The 24,933-nt window shown below is 51.4% G+C and overlaps 1 protein-coding gene across 2 annotated transcripts in view; it reads right to left on the bottom strand.

The window, feature by feature from the left end:
* Positions 1–18,138, bottom strand: part of B3GAT1 (beta-1,3-glucuronyltransferase 1) — a 30,006-nt gene extending 11,868 nt beyond the window's left edge. The window contains exon 1 of one of the 2 annotated variants that reach the window (XM_045080326.1): positions 18,020–18,138. The gene's annotated coding sequence lies outside the window, so the exon portion shown is untranslated. The remainder of the gene's footprint in view (positions 1–18,019) is intronic. The other variant, XM_045080325.1, reaches the window with a different exon arrangement.
* Between the last annotated feature and the right edge of the window lie 6,795 nt (positions 18,139–24,933).

Raw genomic sequence — 24,933 nt, 5'->3', positions numbered from 1 at the left:
TATGAAAGGAAAGGGAGGAGGGAATGAGGGAGAAAAGCTCTAAAAATAAACTTAGCAATAAACCCAGTTGTGCATTAATTACTCTGGAAGCCATTACGGCTTGAAAACCCCATAACTTTAATGGAGGCTATTATAAGCATAGTAGCAAAATCGTGGAGCTCATTACCAGGCAGTTATTAAGCCGCACAGAGCCCTCAGCCTTGGAGAAAGTTGGCTGGCCAGCAGGGGGCAGGTTTGTGGAAAGTGGGACCTGGGGCAGGGGAGGGTCCTGGGAGTTGCACCTACTCCTACCCCAGACCTGGGCTTGGGTGGGAGATGGCAGTGCAAGGATGACCACCTCGCCACAGCCTGCTCTTCTGCTTGTGCCTTGGGGGGAGGGCAGTAGCTTGCCCGTGGTTGCAGGCTCAGACCTCAGAATTCCTTTGGGCCCTCACTGGCTAGGGCACAAGAATCAACACAAAGATGGAACAGGTGCTTGACCACACCCAGAGGCCAGCAGAGGGGAGGAGGCAAGGTCAGGAAGAGTGGGTTGCCTGAAGAAGCGTTGAGTGGAGGCTGTGAGGGGTGGCTGATGGGAAACTGCAGGGGCCTTGCTGGGGCCGTGACTCTCCATCTGACCCTGGTCACCCCTGTCCGTGACCAGCTTCAACCTGAGGTTGAGACCGTTAGGCCTCTGTGACAAAGAAGAAATGCCTTATGTGGGAAAAGTGGGGCCAGGTGGGCATTCAAGGCAGGAAGCCAAACTAACAACTTTGTATGGAACATAGTCATGATTTAATAGCTACAGAGAGTGTCCATGTCTGGGAAGACCTATTTATAAGAAGTTGTCTCTGGGGTTAAGGGTGTCATGGTCTGTGTATGAGAACCAGGGGCCATCTGGGATCCTGAAGGAAGTGCCCAAGAATGGGACAGAGACAGTCAGGCGGAGCAGGAGATGCTGGGCCTGGGGAGGCAGAGCTGGAGGCCAGGTTGGCTTCAAGGCTGAATGATTCCAAGTGGATAGAAAGGCTTCCTCCTGAGCCTACAGGTGTTCAAACGAAAACCACATCAATGCCCCTAGTCCCTGAAGAGGAGCGTTATTTAATTACATTCAACAAATATTAACTCAGCATTCTATCAGCAAAGCAAAGCAGCAGCATGGGGGAGGGAGGTAGGGGCTTCCTTCCAGGATCTCCCAGCCCAGAGAGAGGGAGGTAGGGACTTTACACAGGTGTCTTTGAGGCTCCCTTAACAACACTCAGGGTGATGTGTGATGAGTACTCATGTTGCAGAGTGCATGTGTGCGCACGTGTGTGTGTGTATGTGTGTGTCTGTGTGCGTGTCTGATGGAGTTTAGTTACAAACAAGCTCAGAAACAATCCAAGTCACTTGTCTCTGGAGGATGTTAAAGCCATGTCACCCAATAAGACTGGGAACAGTAATTGGCTAGTCAAAGGAATCCATTAAAGTGAAGAGTCCTTCAAAATACGCACATATGATATATGTTTCAACTTAAGTAACTTTTAAAGTGCCAAGAGCTCAATAGGTGATGTTTTCCCAGGACTGCCCTGTATGTGGTTACTTTCCCCAAATCCAAACCACTCAGCACTGGCTAGCTTGTTTCGACACAGGGCCTTAGCCTTTCCTAGAGCCAGGAGACAGCTGAGGTGAGTTCCATGTTGCCTTTCTGACATCTTCCTCACCACCACGCACTGCCTGTGCCCTCCAGTGATGATGTCTTTGAAGTGGTCCAGGCCCTGAAGGATACCTGGTGAGCAATTCAAGTGCTGTACCCTCTAAGATTTTTTTATGACATTTTTTATGACACACATCTTCACCTAATTTGGAGAACTTTCCCCCTGGAGTCATCTTATGCAGTCTTTTGAGAGCATTCAGCTTAGTTTTCATAGAGACAACACATTTATTTCTTTGCAATATGTGGTTCCTATAATATCCTATGATGGTGACAGCAAGCATGACCATTGTAAACAGGCTGGGAGCAATCATTATGGCCTCTCCGTAAGCATGCGGCTCAGCTGGTACAAGCTGCCAGAGGGGAGGTCCAGCACCATGCTTCCACAGGCAGCCATTCCTGTGCTTTACAGATGGGGTGGAGAACATCAGTTACGTGCGCAGTCAGTCGAGGAAAGGCTTGTTAAGAGAGCTTCTGCTGCATGTGTGAGGGGAAAAAGCTGTCCTCTGTCATCTGGGAGCCTGAGACACTGGGGCTGAGAGGCAGATGCTGAGGCCTCCCCACACAGAAGCACAGCCAGCCTGACTGGTCTGGACCCAGAAGGAGGGGGTGGGTGGGCGGAGAGAGCTAGGGCAGCCAGAGTGACTGGGGAAGGCACCAGACCTTTGAGCATGGGAACAGGGATGTGGCTACAGGAGGCAGAGAGAGGGGAAATTTTAAAAGAAGATAGTGGGAGGGATGCTGGTCAAGGCTCTATCTAGCATTACCCTTTAGCCCCAGACAGCGCGCCTCTCAAAGAGAGGCACAGACTTTGTCCCTGAGACCCGCAGGAGCCCCTAATGGGATCAAGGGATTAGTATTGATTCTGCTGCCACTGCTCAGGAAAAGCCCAATGCCAGAGCTAATCAGCACCTGGGCCAGTCAATCCATACTTCATTAACCCAGCCCCAGTCTTCTGCCCCACGACCCGGTCCCGGCTACCCCCACTCTCCATCCCCCAACCTGGCCCTGGCTTCCAGCCACCAGCTCCTGCTGGGGAAGGGGCAGCACACAGGCATTGGACACTCATCGGGGGAGTGTCCAAGGAGCTGCAGTGAGCAGGCTTCCTGCTCCTCTTCTTCCTCTCTTGTCCCCATGACCTCAGAAAACATGAAGTGAGGTCCTGTGGGACACCTGTTTGGGACTGTAAGCCTTCCCTGTAACAGCCTAATGCTGGGCCAACAGGATTCATCTTCCTTTGATCTTCCCAACAGCCCTGTGAGGAAGGCAGGAAAACTGTATCCCTATTTTATCTTCAAGGGAACGGAGGCTTAGATGGGCTATGTGACTGGCCCAGGGCTGAGTCGGCTGCTAGCAGAGCTCCCGCTCAGGCCTTTGGACTCGGAATCAGCGTGCCCCTCCAGGTCCATGCAGCTCGCCTCACTTCAGACCTGGTGCTTGCCTCCTGCCTTCTCCACCCGGCACTTCGGCCCCAGGGACGGCTTCCTGAGCTTGCTGGGGCCCACCACTGGCCTGCCGTCCTGGTGGTCAGGCCCAGGGTCCTAGGAGGAGCTCCCTCATCCTGCCTTCATGGTGCATCACTGAGGAGAGGAAGATCCAGGCCCTGGGGAGGTCTGTGTCCTGCCTTGGGGCCCAGCCACTGCTGGCTTTCGCTCCCGGGTACTTCTGAAAGGAAGGAAGGCATGGATTCCATATCTTCCCCCATCTTGTCCCTTTCTAGCTAGGAAAACCAATCCAAGCGCTTGGGCAGAAAGAAGAGTTCATTCATTTCAGGCTTGGCATAAAGCATACGCTTTGTTTTCTTCCAGCCCAGCAGTGTCAGAAAATGCAATGTATGGTTTGTTTCTTTTAGGTAACTCCTTTGTTTTTCTTTTTGGTTTTTCTGAAATAGCCTTTGAATTCAGTAAGAAATAAAAATTGGGGTTTGGTTTCGCGTGGTACTTTGCAAAGCCAAGTCCATTCTGGTTCATTGCATAATAAGAGATGGTCCCCAGCGGGTTTCACTGAAGTTCCTTGAATTGTGTAGCTTGTGGGCTTCAGGCAGGGAGGCGTTACACATCCCAGAGCCTCCTCCAGGCAGGAGGCCCTTAGAGGAAAAAAAAAATGCTTTATTTTGTGGGGACATTGGTTGCTACTTTCAGTTGTGGCCTGCAGAGGCTGTTCCCTCAAGAGTGGGGACAGCAGGGAGTGCACAGTGGCCTGGGAGACAGCCTGTTGAAGGACACAGGCCTGATGGAGGGTTGTGGAGAGTTGGGCAGTGGCCCAGGGCCATGGGGCACCCCCGTTCAGAGCTAGCCTACGGCAGGATGTGAGGGCTAAAAGCGGAGGGCTGGGTGGGCAAGACGGTCAGCAGGGATGTCCTGGTCACCCGCAGGACAGTGGAGAGTCCCAGTCTGGCAAACAGCAGCACATAGCTGCTCGGCCCTTGCCTGCAGGCTGGGGGAGAGCCGGGGGGTCATGCCTAGCTCTGGAGTTTATGGGACAGGGAAGCAGTCCCTGCAAAGTGCCGTGCAGCCCAGTTTCTGGCACGGCATTTGGCTGGGGCCTTGGGGCCAGGAGAGGGCTCTGGGCCTGCAAAGTGCCAACGCCCTCACCTCCTTTGCCCTCCTTGCTTGTTCTCTTTCCATATTCATCCCAGGCCCATGCCGGCAGCCATGCCAACTTTTTGAAAGGAAGGTCACTGCTCCTGAGTGCCTTCATTTTCTTCCGCTATCTAACTAGTTATCATACACTCAGCCGCTTAAAGTGACCCTCATCTACTCTCTTCAGTTTCTGTGACTCAGGAGCCCAGGCACGCACAGCCCAGGGGCCGCCAAGCCTGCACTGTGCTGGCTGGGCTGCATTATTCTCTGGAGGGCTCACCTGGGAGGAACCTACTTCCAAGCACAGGCTGTTGGCAGAGTCCTCTACCTTTCAGGCATGGGAACGAGTGTCACTCTTCCTGCTCCTAGAGGCTGCCCTCGGCTCCTAGAGACTGCTCCAAGTTTCTTGCCATACAGGTTTCTCCAATACAGCCACTTGCTCCATTGAGCCAGCAAGGGGAGGATCTAGAGCCACTGAACTAACAAGACGGAGTCCTACACACTTATGGGAGGGATAGCCCTCCACTGCTGCCACGTTCTCCTGCGAGAGGCTGGTCACAGGTGTCATACACAACAAAAGGGGAGGAGGTTATCCAAAGGCAAGAACAACAGGAGTCAGGAGTCATCAGGGGACACCTCAGAGTCTGTCTATCAAAACAAGGAGGTCAGATCCCCATCTGACCTTCAGCTCCTGTCTGGCCCCCATGGCTGCTGAGGGGACAGCAGGGTCTAACCACAGTCACAGTCTTCTGTTGCCTCCCTTCCATCTTCCTTTGCTCTCCTCTGCCCAGCAAAGTGGCACACAGATGGATATTGAAGCAGTGGGAGCCTACGCCCGGAGCCCGAGAGCCCTGGGCACAATTCTAGGGTCCTTCCTCCTCCTGTGTGACTTAGACAAGGTGACCTCTCTGGGTCTTGGTTTTTCCAACTATAAAACAGGAATAAAAACAGTATTTCCCTCACTAGGGTTTTTAGGGTGATGAGGCAAAATCTGTATAAACTATCTGACACAGGGTTGGTGCCAATAAGAGAAGCAGTTACAACTGCCAACCTTGTAGCCCTGGAAAGGGCCCGAGATGGGTCTGCTTGGCCTTGCTTCCCTCCAACTCCCTCCAGCTGAACTTCTGGCAGCTGGAAGGCAGGGTGGAAACCACAGGCCCTGAAAGCCCTGTATCACCCCCAAAGGAGGAGGCAGTGAGGACAGGTGGGGGCTAGGCAGAAGGGACATCTCCCTGTCTCAAGGGCTGACCTTGGTCTTCTACAGTATGGGGCCATTAAAAAGTACCTTTGATTTCTCCAGCCTCAGGCTCCTCATCTCCAGTGTAGAACTGTTGTCTGTTTTATTGTCTGGCATAGTCCACTGTGACCTCAAATACATGACTAAAATTCGAGTATCATCTTTCCTCCTAGAGTAGCTCCCCATCCCTTCCTTCTGCCATTCATCTTCAGCCAGTCCCAGGAATGCCCTAGATCCCTCCCCCTCTTTGCATCAGCTGGGGCTTAGCACCTTTGGCCTGGCCTGCCCCTAGGCCTTGGGGCACATCCCTCTGATGCAGGTCCAGATCATATCTTTGCTCCCCTAGCCACCTACTGTGATCTTTCTTCAGATTCCAGCTCACTGCCTGGGCCCTCCCCCCTTACTGACTTGCTCACACTCAAAACTTTTTGTCTTTCCTGCTAACTGCAACTTACTTAGCTTGGCATTCAAGGCTCTTTACCGTGTGGCCCAGTCTAACTGAAACAAAAACAGAAACAGAAACTCTTCTGTTTCCTATCTATCTCCTACCCAGGGCAGTCTCTGACTTCTACCATCCAGAGCCTTCTCCTCTCCCTGCAGCAAACTTGGGAAAGCTCTGGAAGCAGGTAAAACTGCTTGGTTCATTTAGATGGTAACTGCTCTTTCCTAGGACCAGCATCTGGGCCAGCCCCAGGGACAGAGATCTTGATTTAGAGTCAAGGTGTCCTGAGAGCAAGCCAGGCCTGGCCCTCACAAACTAGCATCCCCCTATTTCCTTCCGTCTGCAACCATGCTTCTTCACCTTGGCCTCTGACCCCTGCTGTCCCTCTTGCTAGAACCTCTGCCATCATCCCATATGGTAGGAGAGGGTCCTACACAGGTCCTTGCCTTGTGGAAGTCTGAGTACCAGTTCAGTGTTTGGGGCCCTCTTGCCTCTTACTCACCACCGTCTCTACGCTACATGACTGGGGAAGGTGACTGAGGCCTCCTGCTCCACATCCTCCTGGCTGTGGAAAATTTGTCATTTCACTAAGGAGAATAGCCAGGCTGAGTCTCCCATTTGAATAAGTCATCAAGGCTGTGCCAGCAAACTCTGAAGCCCCCTTCAGAGTGATTTCACAGGGCAGCAGCTCACTTCACACACAGGTGCACACAGTTCGGCGCTCACAGCCAGCACCCCATCTTAATGAGTGCACGTGTGTTCATGGGCACATGCGAGCACACCCTCGGCTGGGTTTGGTTATTGCTTCTAAGCCCTGTTGGAGAATCCCATGATTGGGTCTCTGCTCAACTGAAGGATTACCTCATGGGCCCTTGGTCTCCAATGGCCTCAGATCTCAGAACACAGATATAGACAGGCCAATTCCCTTTCTCTGTGGGGCTGTGGGTAGGGGCAGCCCCAGTTCCCTAGAAACTACCTGGAACACAACTCAGTACTGATTTGCAACTTCCCAAATGATTTCACATTGGTCATCTCATTTAATCAATAAATCCTTGTAATTCCAAAGCTTTATGGATGCTTTGCAGATGAAGAAATTGAGGCACAGAGGAGTTGAATGTCCGGGAATCCTGGGTCCAGTCTGACAGCAGCCCAGCCTCACTCCTGCCTGAGACCTGCTCCCTGGGATGCAGTAGCCCTCTTCTCTGCTCTTCTCTCTCCTGGTCCAAGCTCCCTGCAGGCTGCCTCTGGGGGACACTCTCCCACCTCTGTGCTGGGCTGGGTGGAAACTAGGGCTCATCCTCCTGGTCTTTGAGCCCATGCTGGGCATCTGTGCTTCAGTCCTGCCCCTTGGCCCTGTCCATCAGAATAGGTGGGGGCCATATATTTTACTACCAAACCAGGACCTTTCAGACTGTGATGATGAGTCAGTGCATCAACAATAGGCACGCTCAGGGACTGGCCTGGGCACACTGGGTAACGGTCCCCTAACTGGAGCCCACTGTCACCCAGTCATGGGAATGAACCTTGTGTACAGAGTCCTTCTCCCCTCTGCCTACTCCCAAAATCGGTCTTTACCCCTGCAAAGGATCAACACACTTGGTTTGTGCTGTGAGCAAATCCAGAACGGCTCTTCCACCCTCTGCATTATAAGCTCTGGGAGCACTGGGGTTCTCACTGTTGCTGGGAACACCTCCCCATATCCTCTGCCAGCCCTGGCCTCGCCTCACCCTCTTGGAGACAGGGGAGCAGAACTGGCAATGTGTGTTACCCTAGCACAGGTCAAGGCCACACGAGGATACAGTAGTCCTGCCTTGAATCCCACGTTTATAGCAAAATCCTCTTCAGCCTTTCAGCTCAGCTGCTGCAACACTTGCTCTGTGAAAGGTATGGGGCAGTTTGGGACACAAGGTGGGGTCTTGCCTCAATGTGGCACACACCCATGGGGTCAAGACACCACAAACACCTGGTTGGCTGAGAGGGAGTGAGGGGAGTAGGAGTGGAGGACTGAGCAGATTCTGATGTAAGATGAACAGCAGGGACCAGTGGGGGAGGACACGCAAATCGACAGTTGCTAGTGGAACAGTGGTATCAAGGGCCATGCAGGCTGCTTTATGACCCTCCTTTTCTTCCAGGCTGCCTGAGCAGTAGGGGGTGGCCTGCTACCTGCTGAGGCTGAGGTTAGGGTACATTCCAGAACCCAGAAAAACTGTAGTATCCTAGCCTCCTGGGGTCTGATTGCTGGGAGGACACAGCCCTCATCTCATCAGCACTTGACTACGGGGGAGGCCCAGGGAGGATGACACAAGTCCAGTGCTGGGATAGGTAGGTGCCAAGTACTGGCTCCATTGAGGGCCCATAGGATGGAGCAGGGAACAGGTCATAATGACTGAATTGGCACCCATCAGACCCTTGCAGACTGGTGGGCAGGGCACGTGACCAGGGCCTGGGGGACTGGAACGAAGCAGGCCAGGTAACCCGGTGGGTCTGGCCCAGGGACCGAGGGTCCATGACAAGGGTGGGCAGGGATAGCCATACAGAGCCTCCTGGACTGTGGGTGAAGGTGGGATTCAGGCATCTTGTGGAGAAGGTGTGAGCAGCCAATGTTCATCTGTCCCCACAGTACTGTCCTTCCTGCCCTCATACTGTCCAGGCTGCTCTCTGCCTCAGTTTCCTTTGATGCTGATGTTGTGCAGTTCTGGGTGAGGGTGCTGACTAGGTGAGGCCATTCTGAGCCCTATGCCCTCAGCCTGCCTTTCCTGCTTTGAAGCCTTTCCTGGCCATGCTCTTTCCCAGGCCTGAGCACTCCATGTCCATGAAAGCAAGGTCCAGCTCCGGAACCTTCTGGGCACTTTTTGGTTTTCATGTTTGTCTCCAGCTCCTGGGCCATGGGTTCCTCTGGGGGCACCAGGCCTTACTTACCTCTGGATCCCTTCATAGGGTCCAGGCCCTGACACAAAGCAAAAATTGCACTGATATCCCTGTGACTCAATTTCCTTATCTGTAACTCTTACTGACCTATTTTTGGGATCAAGTGAGGGAACCACGGAAAACATCCAGCGTGAGGCCTACAAACGATGAGTACTAAAAATGTTAGATAATGTAATGTAAAAGAGTAATTACAACTTGTTTTAAGATTCAGCTAAATCCAAGTGCCTAAAAGAGAAGGGAAGAGAGAGGGGGCATCTCAGTTCCTTCCTGTCTGGTCAGCACAATCGGCCTCTGGGACAGTGTTTCTAGCAGATTCCTCCCTCTAAGGATGAGGCTGTGCTGAGAATGGCCCCCACAGAAAGCAGGCACACGGGCACACAGCAGGATGATAAAGAGAGGCGCCTGCCTGCTGTGGCCTGGAGAAGGCAGACTGGCCCTGGGGAGAGGCCATGCCTAGGAAACCCAGCACTCGGGCCTTGTTCTGACCCCTCTTGCAGGCTCTTCGCAGTTTACCAAGCTCTTTCATATACAGCTGCCCAGCATCGTCTCTCAGTACAGCTCCCTTGGGAAGGCAGTGCTTTCTTTGTTCCTTTTTTACAGATTCAGAAGCCGAGCACAGAACTGAAAGGCTGTGCCAGGAGTAGACAGCCGGGCCTGCCCTGGTGTTGGGACACGTCCCTGTGTTGCCCTCCTCCCCCCATGACGTCAGCCCAGGTCTCTGCCCGACTCTTGGAGACACACGCTCAGGGAAGGACTGGGGATTTCAGGTCAGATGCCCCTTCTTCTCTTCTGTCTCCAGAGATGTCAGGACATGGAGACTCTAGCAGCCTTGGGGCTGAGAGCTGACCGTCAGCAAGGGGCTGGTGCTATTGACCCCTGAGGCCTGTCATCACTGCCCTTTCTCCCCTGGAAGCAGGCCAGGTTCCTGGAAAGCTTCATCTCCCCCCTTGGAGGCTGCCCAATTTCCTCTGTTACTTCTGCCATATCCCTTCGATCCCTCCTGGCATTAGCTCACCCTATTGCCTGGGTGGAGACTAGTTAAGGGAAGGCATTGAAGGTGGAGGGGGGGGAGTGTGGCGAGACCAGCCTCAGCAGGCCTGTGAGTCTAGAGTGGGCAGTGTGTGCCCTCCCCACCATGGGCAGGCTGGCACGAGTGTGATGAATGGAGGATCCCTAAATCTCAGTCCCCCAGACGGTAGATTATGCTGACACTATCTCTGTGTTTTACAGGCTGTATGTTATACAGCTAGCAGCAGGGGGGCTACAGATCACCAAGAAGGAGCCTGCACAATGCAAAGGCAGGTGGTAAGGCAGTCTTGCCACATACACAGGGGCTCTCTGGGATCACCAAGGGCTCCTGCCCCCAGGGAAGAAATCTGGGGACAGATTTCTTTCTCAGGGTCCTGAGAAGGTGGCAGGTAGGGAGGGGTCTGTGACAGGGTGTTGACCTTACCTCCCTGGAAGGTACCTCTGCCTGGAATGTTTTTCTCCATACTGTTCCTCAAGGAACAGTTCCCCACTTGACCTTCCAGGACTGGGCCAGGTACATTTCTCCTGGGGAATGCCTCACAGGGGCTGGGCACTGAGGAGGCTCCATCAGCACTGGGCAGTGAAGGGAGCAACCAGAGGTCCAAAAAATACACCCTTCTCTTCAAATAAAATGGGTCTCTCTCCTCTCTGTGCTCCTATTATGCTTGTCACGTAGGTTAACTCAGAGCACAGAGGTCTCTGCTGGGCCCTTATACTGAGACACCCACTGAATGGGAAGGTCAAATGGGGAGAACCACCACTATCAAGCACTTCTTGCTCCATGGCTTGGCACCAAAGAACTGGTCAATTGTCTGACCAGATAAACAAAATGCAGTGTACATGTGCAATGGAGTAGTACTCTGCCTGAGAAAGGAAGGGATCCTGAGCGACACTGCAATATGGATGAGCCTAGAGGACACTACGCTAAATGAAAGACGCCAATCACAGAAGAACAGATACTGTACGACGCCATTTACCTGAGTTATTGGAAGGAGTCAACTCAGAAACAGAAGGTAGAACAGTGCTTACCAGGGCTGAGGGAAGGAGAAGTGGAGAACTGCTGTTTAACGAATATACTTTCCAATTTGCAAGATGAAAAAGTTATGGAGATAGACGGCTGCATGTCAATATGAATGTACTTAATACTGAATACTGCTGAACACGGAGAAATGGCTCAGCTGGTAATTTTCACGTGTGTTTTACTGCTCACACCAAAAACAACTGGTTGTCCAGAAGGTCTGGTTAGATCTGCCAACAATGACACATTCCTTAGGGCCTGCATACTAGGCAGGGAGAGGGGATGGTGGGTCAGAGGGCTTTCCTGGCAGCAGGGCTGGAATGGGCCCCTTCGTTTTAGTCCCAAGTGGGGCTGCTGGTGCACCTGCCTGGTGGCTGTCACGGGGGAGTGCTGCCGTGAGGAAACATGCACAGAGAACCCTACAGAGGTTCCAAAGGTGCTGCTACGACCGAGTGAGGTGTGGTGGAGGAGTGTGTGCACACATGAATGCATACACACATGCACACGTGCACGCACTCACACATAGAGCAGCCTGCTGTGTTGCCCAGTCATGGGGCCTGGGGAGGGACAGAGAAGCTGGGGCATTTGTTTCCAGAGAGACAGAGAGAGATTTATGAGTGGGAGAAGAAGCTGGTATCGACAAATGATGGAGTTAGGCTAGTAACACTTCAGCTTAAGTTCAGAAGCTTTGATGGAAAAAGAAAATAACTTGCCCAGAGCCTTTACATTCACTTAAGCAGGCTGGGGTGGGAGAAAGCTGCTGCCCTGGAGTAAGGATTCTGCAGCCCCTGGGGGAGTGCTGGCTGGCCATTGCCATTGCACCTAGGGTGGTCCTTCCTGGTCTGTGTTCTGTGCATGAAGCGGGTAGAGGAGAAGAGAGCATGAAGTAGTGAGTGGGAGAAATAAATATGTGCCCAGGATGGCCACAAAGAAGAGGCATCTCCTTGAAAAGCTTCATGTGGTCTGCTCACCCTGGCCGTATAATCCTATTAACTACACCTTCCAGGGGACAGGGTGCTAACATCTCCAGAAGTCAGCACTTATCTATCTCTAAGGGCATCAGGATGCTGGTGATGGGGAGGTGGGCTGAGAAAGATGCCTGGATATCCTTAGGCTTCAGAACACATCCCATAGGACATCCCCAATCAGCCATTAGGGACCCAGAAGCTTCGGGTCTGGGTTGAGCTGGAGCCAGGTGGCCCCAGAACCTCAGTGTCAAGCCACGGAGGGCCCCTGATGGCTCTCTCAGACTGATGATTTCTAGGCTGAACTTATTCCTTTGGTCAGAGTGTACATGGACATACAGTAGCAGGTTAATGATTCACTGATTTAATTAAAGTTTTCTATGTATTTTTAACACATTGCCGGTGGCCAGAAGGATCTGACCTTCCCTGGGGTCCTGTCAGAGATAGTTTAAGTTCGTCTTCTTGGGCCAGTTGTCAGAGAAGGGGAGAGAAGACTTGTCCCAGACTGGATGAAAGGAGCTGGGTTTCAAGTGTCAGCCTCTTACCCCACGCCCCAGGTGAGGCAATTCCTGATTCCCTGTTGTGCATCTCTGTCCTGCCAAAAGGACAGGCAGCCTAACAGAAAGGGAAAAGTAGGGAGGTGGGAGACTGAGGTCAGAGTCTAGGAAAAGGCACGACAGTGCTGTGTGACCTGAGATAGGCCTGGAACCTCTCTGGGCATTGGTTTTCTTACCTATAAAAAGAAGGAATCAACAAGTGATGGAGTTAGATGCAGATGGAGTTAGTTACAGATGGACTCTGTAACCCAGAGTCACAGAATCTAAATTCTGTGTAAAGCCTTATAGCCCAGATAGTCTTCAGTGTTCATCCAATAGTTTGTGGCTACACATGGCAAATTCTTGCTTCTCAGACACATTTCCTTTACCAAGGTAAATGGTATAATTCAGGGGGGGCAATGTTCACATGGTTCACACTCATATTTTAGATGAGGAAGATGAGGTTCTACAAGATTCTGTCACACAGTGAGCTGCTGACAGAGCTGTGGCGAGTCACTGGGTCGGCCAGCTGATTTTTAAATCCTGTCCAGCCAAGGGCCTTGCTCCCTCCTGGCCTCTTTCCACTGTTGAGCCCAGGGCAGCGGCCTCCTAGCTTTCCTTCCCTCCAGACCAGGGAGGGGGTGAGCCCAGGCAAGAGCCACCCCCCACCCCCACCGCCAGTTGGTTTTTTTTTTTTTTTTTTTAAGATTTTATTTATTTATTTGACAGACAGAGATCACAAGTAGGCAGAGAGGCAGACAGAGAGAGAGGGGGAAGCAGGCTCTCCACTGAGCAGAGAGCCCTATGCGGGGCTCGATCCCAGGACCCTGAGATCATGATCTGAGCCGAAAGCAGAGGCTTCAACCCACTGAGCCACCCAGGTGCCCCCCGCCAGTTGGTTCTTTCCCCACTCAACAAGATGCATTTGCCCCTTTTATTTCAAACTTATGGAGGCTTAGGCTTAGGAAATGCTTTTTTTTTTTTTTTTTTTTTTTTTTTTTTTGGTGAGAGTGGTTCCAATAAAAAGAGAACTTAACTTGTATCCACTTCCAGAAATGTTACCCCTGCTTATCCAGAAGTATCATGGGCAAAGGAAGACATTACTCATCTCAGTGCATCTCATCGGGGCAGTGGTGAGGGGTTACTATCTGGCACATTCCCATCACAGGTGAGGAAACTGAGGTTCAGGGAGCAAGATCACAGGCTTATGACTGACAGCCCCAGCACCTGGCATCACGCTGGCATAAAGTGTGTTGTTCATTAAGTGTTTGTTAAGTGAATTGTTAAATAAATGAATAATAGAAATTGCTAGGCAAAGCACTTAGTATTGCATTCTCCGAGTGATTATCATGATTAACCGTAATGACTCATTCTCTCCTCATAAACACCCTGGGATTATCCCCATTTTAGAGATGAGAAATCCGAGGCACCAAGAGGATAAGTAATGTCCCAAGACTACACGGTTATTAAGTAGCAAAGCCATATTTGAGTTTAGCCAGTCAGGTTCCAGAACCCCATTCTCTTAGCCACCTTGCTAAAACCATCCATGTCGAGTCTAGAATGGCACTTTCAGTAGAACTTTTTGTGATGCTCAGAATGTTCTGTATCTGTGCTGTCCAATATGGTTGCCATTGGCTCTCAAAATATGGCTGGTGTGAATGGAAGACTGCTCACCATGGGAGGGAAAGCAGCTCACCCCACATCTAGCGTTGGGCTATAGAGGTTTTTGAATGATGGTCAGATGAATAGCCCAGGATCTTGAGCCTAAAGAGACTCATGGCCTCAGAGGCCCAATTGCCTAACTGCCTCATAAGGAAAAAAGCAAGATGGAGAGAAGCAGAAGGAGGGAGAAAGGATGAGCTCAGCCAAACCTAGCCAGTCAGGGAGGGCTGGCTGAACCAGGCTCCCAACCTCAGGTCTGGTCCTATATTTCCACTCCAAATAATCCAGACCATGCTGTTTTATCTCTGCTCCTTCCAGCCTTCTTCCCATCATAAAGAGATAAGAACAGCTTACAGTTCACACATACAAGAAGAAGCCCTGCCCATGCCTCTAATATTTTGTGAGATATGTAGCCCCGTGGGCAAGGTTTATCCCTAAATCCAGTCAACTCTTGGTGATCCAGACTGAAACTCTCCACTTTTGGGCTTATTGGTGGCAAAGCCCTAATCCCTGCCAGCCACTTGGCTGGGAGGCTGCCTGCCCTGCTGTCAGCTGGTGTGTGCAGGGAGCGCAGACTCATTTTAATATTGGCTGGAGCTGAACCTCATTAGAAAAGTAAATTTGCTGTAGCTGCAAAAAAAAAAAAAAAAAAAAAAAAAAAGCAACCCACATAACCCTTCCAAAAGCTAAATAAAAACTCCTGATTTTGGATTATTTGATGCCTTATGTTCCCAGCACTGGCCCAAGGCCTAGAACACAGTAGGTGCTCAGTCAACATCTATGGAAGTGAAAGGAATTTTGAGTGACATCTGTCCACCTTGCCATTTTTCACCATGGATAATAAGAGGTCACAGAGCTAGAGTTCTTCTAAGTTGCATAAATTGTTTTATGAAATCACTAGCTGATGAATTGGAACAATTACACTGACCACTAATTAGACATGAAAACACTGCAGTTGCTGTTGTTCCAAGAAGACATGAGAGTGTCCAAGCAACAGAGGCACATCCCAGGTGGGCCTGGGGAAGGCCTAGAGTCTGGAGGAGTGGCAAAGCAGATGGGGTGGAGTGGCGTGGGAGATGGAGAGACTATAACCATCCCAGTGTAATTGGTTCCATGGTTGGCCCGAGAATTGCTACTCCAAATTCTGTAGCCATCCAAATCCTGGAAGAATGTGGGGGAGGGTATATAAAATAAGTACATAAATTAACATTTATCTGGCACTTCACCTAAAAACAGCCTGGTGGGATGAGGCTTCCTCAGGTTAGGTTTTTAGGAAACCAGGGCTTAGAGGGCTCAGTTTTTCCCAAAGTCCACTAAACTGGTCAAGGAGGGCCCCCCAGAACTGGCTGAGAGCCAGTGCCCTGCACTGCACTACTTCCATACCCCACCCCTCCAGCCCCCAATGCTCTTCTGCAGGGTCTCCAAATGTCTTGTCTGGAGGCCTGGGGCATCATGAAAGAGGCTTTTCTTTTCCTTCTTCCCAGAGCCAGTCTCTCCAGAGTCCACACCCTTCCCCACTCCATGCATCCCAGTATGAGGAGGGGTAGTGGGGCAGGGGCCAGGAGATGGGGGAAGCCCTCAGCACTGGGGGGTGAGCCTGGGCAAGAAAGTCTTCCTGAAGACACTGATCCAACAGCCAGCCCTCTTTTGCCTTTAATCATCCCTCTGAACCTTCCCTCGCATTCATCCGAGGCCTGGAAAGGGCCTTCCTCAGGAGACTGTCCGACAGCTCCTCTAAGGACCCCTCCACTCTGCCCTGGTGGATGACTGCTGGTACTGTGGAGCTTGGGAGGGCCCTGGACTGGCCCCAACAGCACCACTGGGCAAGCCACAGCTCTGCCTCTGGGCCCCCCACCCCATCGTTCTGTGAGCACGCCTCTGTGTCTTTGTCTGTTGTCTCAGGCTGGCTCCACTGCCTGCCTCAGACTCTCGGATTCCTTCTCTTCCTGAGCCCTGCCTAGCTTCTCTTCCAGTGTCAGCAGACAGGAGCTCTCGGGCATCTCTAAGGCCTGCTCATTCCTCTTTTCTAGCCAAATTGAACCAACGATCTCCCCTATCTTTGAGCCCAACTCCCAATCAGCTCATCCTCTTGCACTCCTCACACTTGCAAAGCTCCTGTCCTACCTCCTCACCTTATGCTTCACAACAAGAAGTACAGCTGACTTGTTCCCCTCACCCCTCAAACTACTGTGGGTAAATCCAGGTCTATCCAGATGCCAGAGACAAGGAACTGAGCTACCCCCTTCTCCCCCCATGCTCCTCTGGAGCCCATGGTCTCTGCTGCAGGCTCCAATCCTGTCGTTGGAGCTGTCCAACCTCAGTGATTTACTTGCCCCATGCTTCAGGTGGACCAGTTAGTGCCTGCTCACCCGGAAACCTATATGCATATATTCAATCCAGCAGATATGAACTTCCAACATGCCTGAAAACAGAGTGATTTCCAAGCATCTAGGATCAGGTAGAGAAAAGGGCACAGCAAACCACATGGTTCCTGGGCTGAATGAGGCACAAATTCATTTACCCTCCCTATTTCATGAACCTTGGCAAGCTTTCTTGTTCCCACCAAAAGGGGCAGAGGGAAATGGCATGCAACTCCAGAACCTTTGGGTGTGCTGGACACAGACTTGGCAGAGTGGACAGTTTCTTTGAGGGTCTCATGGGAAGAGTCTTTATTCCATATAGACGGGGAACTTGTTGTTTGGTCCAGTAATAATGGTCACCAGTTAATCAAGTTCTGGGAGGAAATGTCTCAATCTCTGTGGTGGCTATTGGCAGAGGTAGGGTGACATGGGGCACAGAAGACAAATCTTAGAAAACACTAGAGCATCAGTCCTGTGAAGCCACACACCCCCATAAGCCCCAACTTAAGAAGCTGTGTGCTTCCCATTTCCACAGAAACACATAATAACTTCACAGTGCTATTACGCACTAGGACATTCACACCCAATCCTTTTACAGTGCAAGCCACGGAATCCGACCGGGTCCCAATGCTTCCTCTATCCAGATAGAGCTGCCCCACCAGCATAGGGCTAGTAACTGTCAGCAGAGGTCCCCTTCAGAGTCCTGTGAATTGGAAATCCCTGGAATCCTTTAGCTCCAGCTTCTACAAGAATTCATCAGACTAGTTCATGGCTGATGGTAGGCCTGGCTGGGTGGAGGTAGGGGAAGGGGAGGCTAGTCAAGATTGCTTATGTATTCATATGTGTGTGGGGGAAGGGGTGTCTCTTGACCTAAGCTGTCACCTCCTTTCTCTGGCACTGTGAGATCCTATGGCTTTCTCCTTTCTTCTATCCTGCCTCACCTCTCAGCTTCCTTTTCTAAAGTTTAACGCTCTGACTTCAGAGCAATCAGGATGTCAGGTGCACCGGGGTGGGTGGTGAACTTGGTCATGCCTCCTTCCTGGCTACACCGATGGGCCCAAGAGCCCTTTGCCACACTTACCACCTTCTAGCCCCTCAGACTCCCCAGTAGAGTGGCAGAGGCTGGGTTCCCCGAAGATAGTTAACTTGCCAATACCTGCGGCTATAGAGCGACTGGGAATGGCTGCTGGGGAGCAGGGGTGCGGCGGGTGTGCTACCCCTGACTCCTCCGCGAGACAAGGAACCACCTGCTGAGGTGGAAAGGGGCGCAAGAGCTCGGAGCCTGGGCCAGTTGTTGGAAGCTGCCGAGAACCAGCTCTCTTTTCCCTTAAGGCCGGCCGGAGGAGGGCAGGCACCAACGGGGTTTTGTTTCGCAGCCCCTCGGCGGCTGCGCCTCCCGGCCCCGGCCCGGTTCCCGGCCCCTTTCCAGCTGCCCCCGCTGCGCGCGCGCGCGCGCACACACACACACACACACACACACAGACACACACACACGCGCGCACGGGAGGACATGGCGTGGGTACTGATGGGGACGCATAATGGGACTCTTTGCGCTGTGGCAGCGCGCGGGGGGCGCGGGGGCACTGACCTGCGGTGGCGAGTCCGGATCGTCCCCGGCGCGGTCCATGGCGGGCGGCGGCCCCTATGCGCCGGCCCCGGCGCCCCTCGGCTGCTGCCCTGGGCCGCGCGCACCTCCCTCCCCGGGGGCTCTCGGGCTCCGGGCCCCTGGGGGCCACTTCATAGCCGCGGGGTCCGCGCGCCCGCCCGCCCGCCGCCCCGGCCCGGCTCCTGGGCTCAGAGAGGCTGCAGCCGGAGCCTGGGAGCGCGCGGGAGGGCGCAGGCTGGGAGAAGGGGGGTGGGGGAGTAGGGGCGGGGGAGGCACAGGGGACGGGGTGGGGGAAGCAAGGGGGGCAGGCCCGGGGGGCGGCGAGGGGGGAGGCGCGGGGCGGCCGGAGCCGAGCCGACCCGGCGGGCGCGGAGTCCCCTCGGCGGCAGCGGATGCGCCGGTGCAGCCGCGGCTCTGACAGCGCCTGCCGCCCCGCCCCCACCCCTTGCTCCCCGCCCCCACTCTCCCCGCCCTCGCCCCCGAGCGCGCGCTAGCTGCGGGCGGGACCCGCGCCGCTAATGGGCGGCACCAACCTAGCCAGCCGAGGCGGGGGGCGCGAGAAGGAGGTGGCGCACCCCCCGTGATTGGTATCGCCCCCCCGCCCCCTACACAGAAGCCCTTAGACTGGGCGGCTCGGGTTTGAGGCGCTAGAGCAGGGGCTGCGAGGGCGGGGTTGGGGGGGGGTGGCGAGCCACACCGGGCCTCGACTCTCTAGAGTTAAAGCTCTCCCGGCCCGTTGCCTGCACCCCCATCCCACCCCGCCTCCATCCTGGCTGTTCCTGGCGCCCAGCTTGGCAGCCTTTCTCAAAGGGTGATTGTTTCCGGGCTGGGCAGTTGGGGGGCGGTTCTCTGGGACCGGGAGGCAGAGCTGGGGAGTGGGGAGGGTGCGGCTCCCTGCTCGGCTTCAGGCACCCAGGAGTAGGAGATAGCTGGTGGGGGTGGGTGTTACCTGCCTGGATACAGGGCTATGTGTGGTAGAGATGGGAGTCCTCAGGTACCAGCCAACAGAATGGCCCCATCTGTCGGCATTGCTGCCTTGTCGAAGGGCATGTCCAGCTGCTGAGGGTTAGCCTCCTCTCCCCGTCCCACAGTGCCCTGGACATTCCAAACAGACAGCAGGGAGGCAATGCGTGGGGTAGAGAGGGAGCTGGGAAGGAAGGGGCAGAGATGGAGAAGGGGGCTAGTAGGCTATCCAGTAATTCCCCAGGGCTCCCTGGGCAAAGATGCCCCTGCATGTTTTCCTGCCTGTGTGGAAAGGCAGCCTGGGTGGGCTGGGGGTGTGTGTAACCAGGGAGTCCTTGCATAGGCACATGTGTGTGCATGTATGTATGGGGTACAGATATAGCCATGGCAGGTAGCTAGCTATGGAGATACTTCCAAGTGCTCTTGTGTCAAGTTGCCAGAGACTTAGAAGCTATCATAAATGTTTTAAAGGTTTTGTACACCCAGGCTTGTCGTCTTCCTGGACACCTGTAGTCAGGGCCACCCTGTTTTCTCTTCACAGCCTCAGCAGAGGCCAGTTCCTGTAGCTGGGGTTCTAGTCACAGCAGGGCCAGAGGATGTCAGTGTTTTTTAGGAACTCTAACTCTCCCACAAGGTCTGATGCCTTCTTCCTTCCACCATCCCTAGACCCACTGTCAGGCATTGCTGAGTCAAAGTAGTACCACCGGGCAGTTTTTCTATGTACGCTGGGCTGATTCTGAGAAGCTGTCCCACTCTCTTATTCCCTCCTATTTTTTCTTCCTTAACTGTCTAACAGCTCTCCTTGCTGTCAAGGAAGTTCTTCCACATCTAACCTGAGTACCTTCTGCTATAACACAGGATCATTTCTTCATTCTTTTAATGATGTATGAATTACAGCAACCCCTACTCTATTTTCTCTTTCCCCTATTTTAATAACCCTTGCACCTTAGACTCTGCTAAGAGAAACTTTTCAGAGATCAAGTTTTCCTTGTCCTCACATTCTACTTCCCCACCGCACCAACTGGAGCAGGAAAGGGAAGATCGAGAGAGTGCAGAGGAGGGACGTGGCCATGAGTTTGCATGGAGTACAAACTGCCCATCTCCCTAGTTAAAGCCGCTGGTCCTGGATATACAATCACCAAAGAGTAGGATAGAAATGCCCTTTTAGAGTTGCTGGTTCTAGCCCCATCATTTTATAAATAAGGAGACTGAAGCCCACAGAGGATATCAGGATCAGCAGTGTGTGGACTGTGTGAGGCTATGACAGGGGTTACATCCATTTTTGCCATCAATTCCCCCAGAACAGGGCACAGCTCAGGCAATGAAGAGCTTCAGGCTGACTGTGAAGACACTACCTGGGTGACTGGGTAGTCAGTCCTTCACAGCCATTCTTTTCAGTAATAAAACCAGGTGTTAGACTAAATGGTCATCAGTCCCGTCTGGTCCTGACGGGCTGTAGCCAGTTGGACACTGTCTGCAGGTGTTCTTAGCTGCTCTCCCTTTCACTAAGGGGAGGCTAACCAGATGGAACAGGATGGGTGTCGAGCTTCACGAACCTCACTATTGTTATAAGAACAATAGTGATAATAAAACCCCTTTCTAGGGACCTGTCTTGCAATTTAGCCCCAGGCTGTTTACAGAATTTTTTAATATTAATTTTTAGAGCCAACTTAAAACAATAATGTGGGATTAAAATTAGCATGATAAGCCTCAGTGAAGAGAAAACAGCCTGCTATTAGTTTCAGTGGGAAGTTTTGGCAATACCCCAAGTGCGTGAACACATATAAATACACAAACAGCTATATAGATACAAAATGTTCACACAGAGGCAGATACACATGCAGACATGCACAACTCTTCTATTCCTGGAGTGCGTTTATGCATGCATGCAGATGTGCATACCTGAAAAGCCACACAGATAGACATATATGTGCACACACACACACACTCCAGATTCCACAGGCTGGTTGGGGCTGTTATAATTGCCTTCTACTCTCTTCTCTGTTCTCCTGCTTGGCCTCTGCAGATCTGTGGAAACCCTTCCACATCTGGATTTAGTGCAACCCACGATTTAAGCCCTTGTTCCAAACATCTGGAGCAGCCCCTGAATCTCCCTGAACGATTGCTCTTCCTCTTCCCCCTCTTCCTTGCCAGGAGTAAGTGAGCCCCTCTTCTTAGAGGCCCCCAAAGCCTGCCACCAAAATGTTTAGTATGCAGAGTCTGAGTCTGTCCTCTGGGACAAGCTGTTATGTGTTTATTGTGTAGTTAAACAGGATAGGAGCTCTGTCCCTGCTCTGTTCCTGGCCCAGCTCCTGTAATCTGACTCCCAGAAGGATTCCATAAAACCATCATCTGCAATGCAAAACCCCAAAAACATCTGGGAGGGTCTGTAGGCTTTCTCCAAATCACCTGTGCCCTAATTTAATATGAATAGCAATTAGTTTACTCTTATCAGTTAATTGTTCCCCTTGTGGGTTCCCTCTGCCTCTGCAGGCCTCTCTTTCAGCAGGAGTTTTGGCCTTCCCCTGGTTTATAATGGTACTTCCTTTTCTGACCACCCTTCCTCCTCAGCTCACCAACCACCCCAGAGAGGTAACAGAAAGCAGCTGAGCTGCTCTCTGCCTATCTGGGATCCAGGGCTGGGCTTCGTGGTCTAGTTGTTGAGGCCCCCTTTTGATGTGGAAGTCCTGGTCCAGGAAGACGCTCCCCACCTACCACACGCTGCGTGTGCTCACCTGTTATTGCAGCCCCTCCCTCACCAGAGTGGGGGAGTTGAGAGCATAGAGCAGTTGGGGTGAATTCCCCAGGGCCCCGGAACCTCTGACAGGCACACATGACTTGTCCCTGCAATGGCTTTCACTGGATGTGTGTGCGTGTGTTGTTTTGGGTGGTTGAGCTCATGGCCCAGAGAGAGAAAGGAGAGGAAACCTTTAAGCTCTTCTCCTTTATCAGGAGGCCTCTGGTCATCTTTGGATTTTGAACATTCTCATTTCCCCATAACAAACTGGAAATGGTCCTTTGGTCTCCAGGACTCTCAGCCCTCCCCCTCCCCCTTCTCCCCCCCTTCCTTTCCAGCACAGACATCGTTGTTCTTCTTGAGCTACAGTGAGAAGGCTGACCCTGGCCTTCTCAAAACCCTGCATCTATGGGGAAAGTTCAGTTGTACGGCTTTAGACGCCTAAAGGGATCTGTTTTTTAAATTCCAGTATAGTTAGCATACCGTTTTGTATTAGTTTCAGGTGTACAATACAGTATTCACCAATTCTGTTCATTACTCAGTGCTCATCATGATGAGCATGATAAGTGTACTCTTTTTTCCCCCCAAAGATTTTATCTATTCATTTGAGACAGGGAGAGAGAGAGAGAGAAAGAGAGAGGGACACAGAGAGAGAATGAGCAGGGGGGGAGAGGCAGACTCCCTGAAGAGCCAGGAGCCCATCCCAGGATGTGGGGCTCCATTCCAGGACTTGGTGATCATGATCTGAGCCAAAGGCAGACACTTAACCATCTGAGGTACCCAGGAGCCCCTGGATAAGTGTACATTTAGTCCCCTTCTCTTACTTCATCCATACCTGCTCCACCTCCCCTCTGGTAACCATGTTCTGTATAGTTAAGAGTCTGTTTCTTCGTTTATCTCTTTTTTCTTTGTTGGTTTTCTTAAATTCCACATATTAGTGAAATCATATGGTGTTTGTCTCTTTCTGACTTTTTTTTTAAAGAATATTTTATTTATTTAATTGACAGACAGAGATCACAAGTAGGCAGAGAGGCAGGCAGAGAGAGAGGAGGAAGCAGGCTCCCTGCTGAGCAGAGAGCCCGATGCCAGGCTCAATCCCAGGACCCTGGGATTATGACCTGAGCTGAAGGCAGAGGCTTTCACACACTGAGCCACCCAGGGGCCCCTGACTTTTTTTTTTTTTTTTAACTTGTTATTTTACTCTCTAGATTCATCCATGTTGTTGCAAATGGGAAGATTTCTTTCTTTCTTTTTTCTTTTCTTTTCTTTTTTTTTTTTTTACAACTGAGTAATATTCCATTGAATATATATACCACATCCTTATCCACTCACCTATCAATGGACACTTGGGCTGCTTCCATAATTTGGCTATTGTAAATAATGCTGCAATAAATTAAGGATGCATATTTCCTTTAGAATTAGTGTTTTTATATTCTTTGGGTAAATATCTAATAGTACAATTACTGGGCGATAGGGTAGTTCTATTTTTAACTTTTGGAGGAAACTTCACACTGTTTTCCACAGTGGCTGCATTAGTTTGCCTTCCCACCAACAGTGCACGAGGGTTCCTTTTTCTCTACATCTTCACCAACATAAAGTGATCTCTCCCACTACTCCCTAACTATTCCCCAGAATCCATTCCTCCCAAGTCCCTCTAGAACTCCTTATGACTGGGCCTGGGTCAGTCACAGTGAGACCTAAGGACTCCCTCAGTTCCTCCAAGAGTCTGCTCTGGTCCTGCTGTCCTCATCCTGCAGCTTCTCCTGCCTGAGCCTCCTAAGGAAGTAAGCTGCCTTTCTCTCAGTGCCATCACATCTTCTCTAGGCTTCTTGGAGGTTCTTATTCATGCATGCATGCTTTCATTTGTTCAGCAGATATTCTGAGTCTATTCTAAGCTCCTCTTATGCCACACTCTGTGCTAGGCACTAGGATAGAGATAATGGATGTTGCAGTAAATAACAGCAATGAGAAAAGTTAACTTTCACTGGGCTCCTTATTTGTATGAGGCAATATTTGAATTCTTCGTGTGCATTAACAAATTTCATGACATTTGTTTATGAGGCACTGTTAACGATAAGGTTCTATTATAAATTGCATTTTATAGGTCAGGAATCCAGGGCATAGTATTTAGGTAATTTAATCAAGGTCACATGTTCAGTGAGTGACAAAGTTGGCATTTGGTACAGGCAGTCTAATTCTAGAACTCATACTGTTCATCATCCCAGTATACCTCAGGGGCTTGTATGATAGGGATATAATAGACAGGCAAATACGCTAAATAAACACAGATGTTGAATTAGATATAAGAAGGAAATCACACGACAAAGAGCTAGGGAGAATCTTGAGAGGGGCTTTTTACATTGGAGGATCAGGGAAAGCCTCTGTCAAAAGGTCAAATTTGAGCTATAACTTGCAGGGTGGTAGGGCCAGTAGCGTGCAAGGCTGGAGACCTGAGGCTCAGTCCTAGAGAACAGCAACAGGCAAAGTCAGGAGGCAGGAAAGACTTAGTATGCTTGAGAAACAAAACCAAGGCAAGTGAAGCTGGAGTGTGGAGAGTAAGCAGAGAGCAATGTAAAGTGAGAAGAACATTCCTTTTCAGAGTTTGAGGATTTGTGTGCATGACTGACCTCCCTTACAAGTGTCTTTTAGAGAGGAGTTGTTCAATAAATATGATGGATGTAGTTGCTTAATTTCCTGCCTAGACTCCCCTCCACAGCCAGGTTGATGGGCTGACATCTTAGACCTTCAGTGTTAGCAGAGCTTTTGCAGAAGTGACTTCCTCCTCCTGAGCTGCTCTCACCTTCTTTTGAAATTTGAAAAACATAAAGGAGGATTTAGAGTCTATTCTTATGGATGTTTTGATTTCATTCATTCATTCAATCATTCATCTCAGTTTCTGGGAGGCTGCTCTGTCCCAGGACCTCTAGTAGGTGCTGAAAAATAGAGAAATAAAAGATTTGGCTCCTGTTTCAGTCTGGCAGTCCTCTCAAACCTGGGGTTTCTGTGTTTTGATTTTTCTGCTTTTTCCCCATGTGCCCTATCACTGGATTCTTCTGAAAGAAAGAAGAAGAATGGGTTGTCCGGAGGGCAGGCTGAGACCTGGGCAAGGCTGCTGACCAGGACAAAATGTAGGAGGGACAGAGAGGAGAAGCACCGGGCAATGACCTCCCAAATTTCTCTTATTGTCCATGATGCT

The sequence above is a fragment of the Mustela putorius genome, unplaced genomic scaffold (genome assembly GCF_011764305.1).
Source record: "Mustela putorius furo isolate JIRA1106 unplaced genomic scaffold, ASM1176430v1.1 tig00000460_pilon_pilon_pilon, whole genome shotgun sequence".
NCBI lineage: Eukaryota > Metazoa > Chordata > Mammalia > Carnivora > Mustelidae > Mustela > Mustela putorius.
This window is presented reverse-complemented; position numbering and strand designations above follow the sequence as displayed.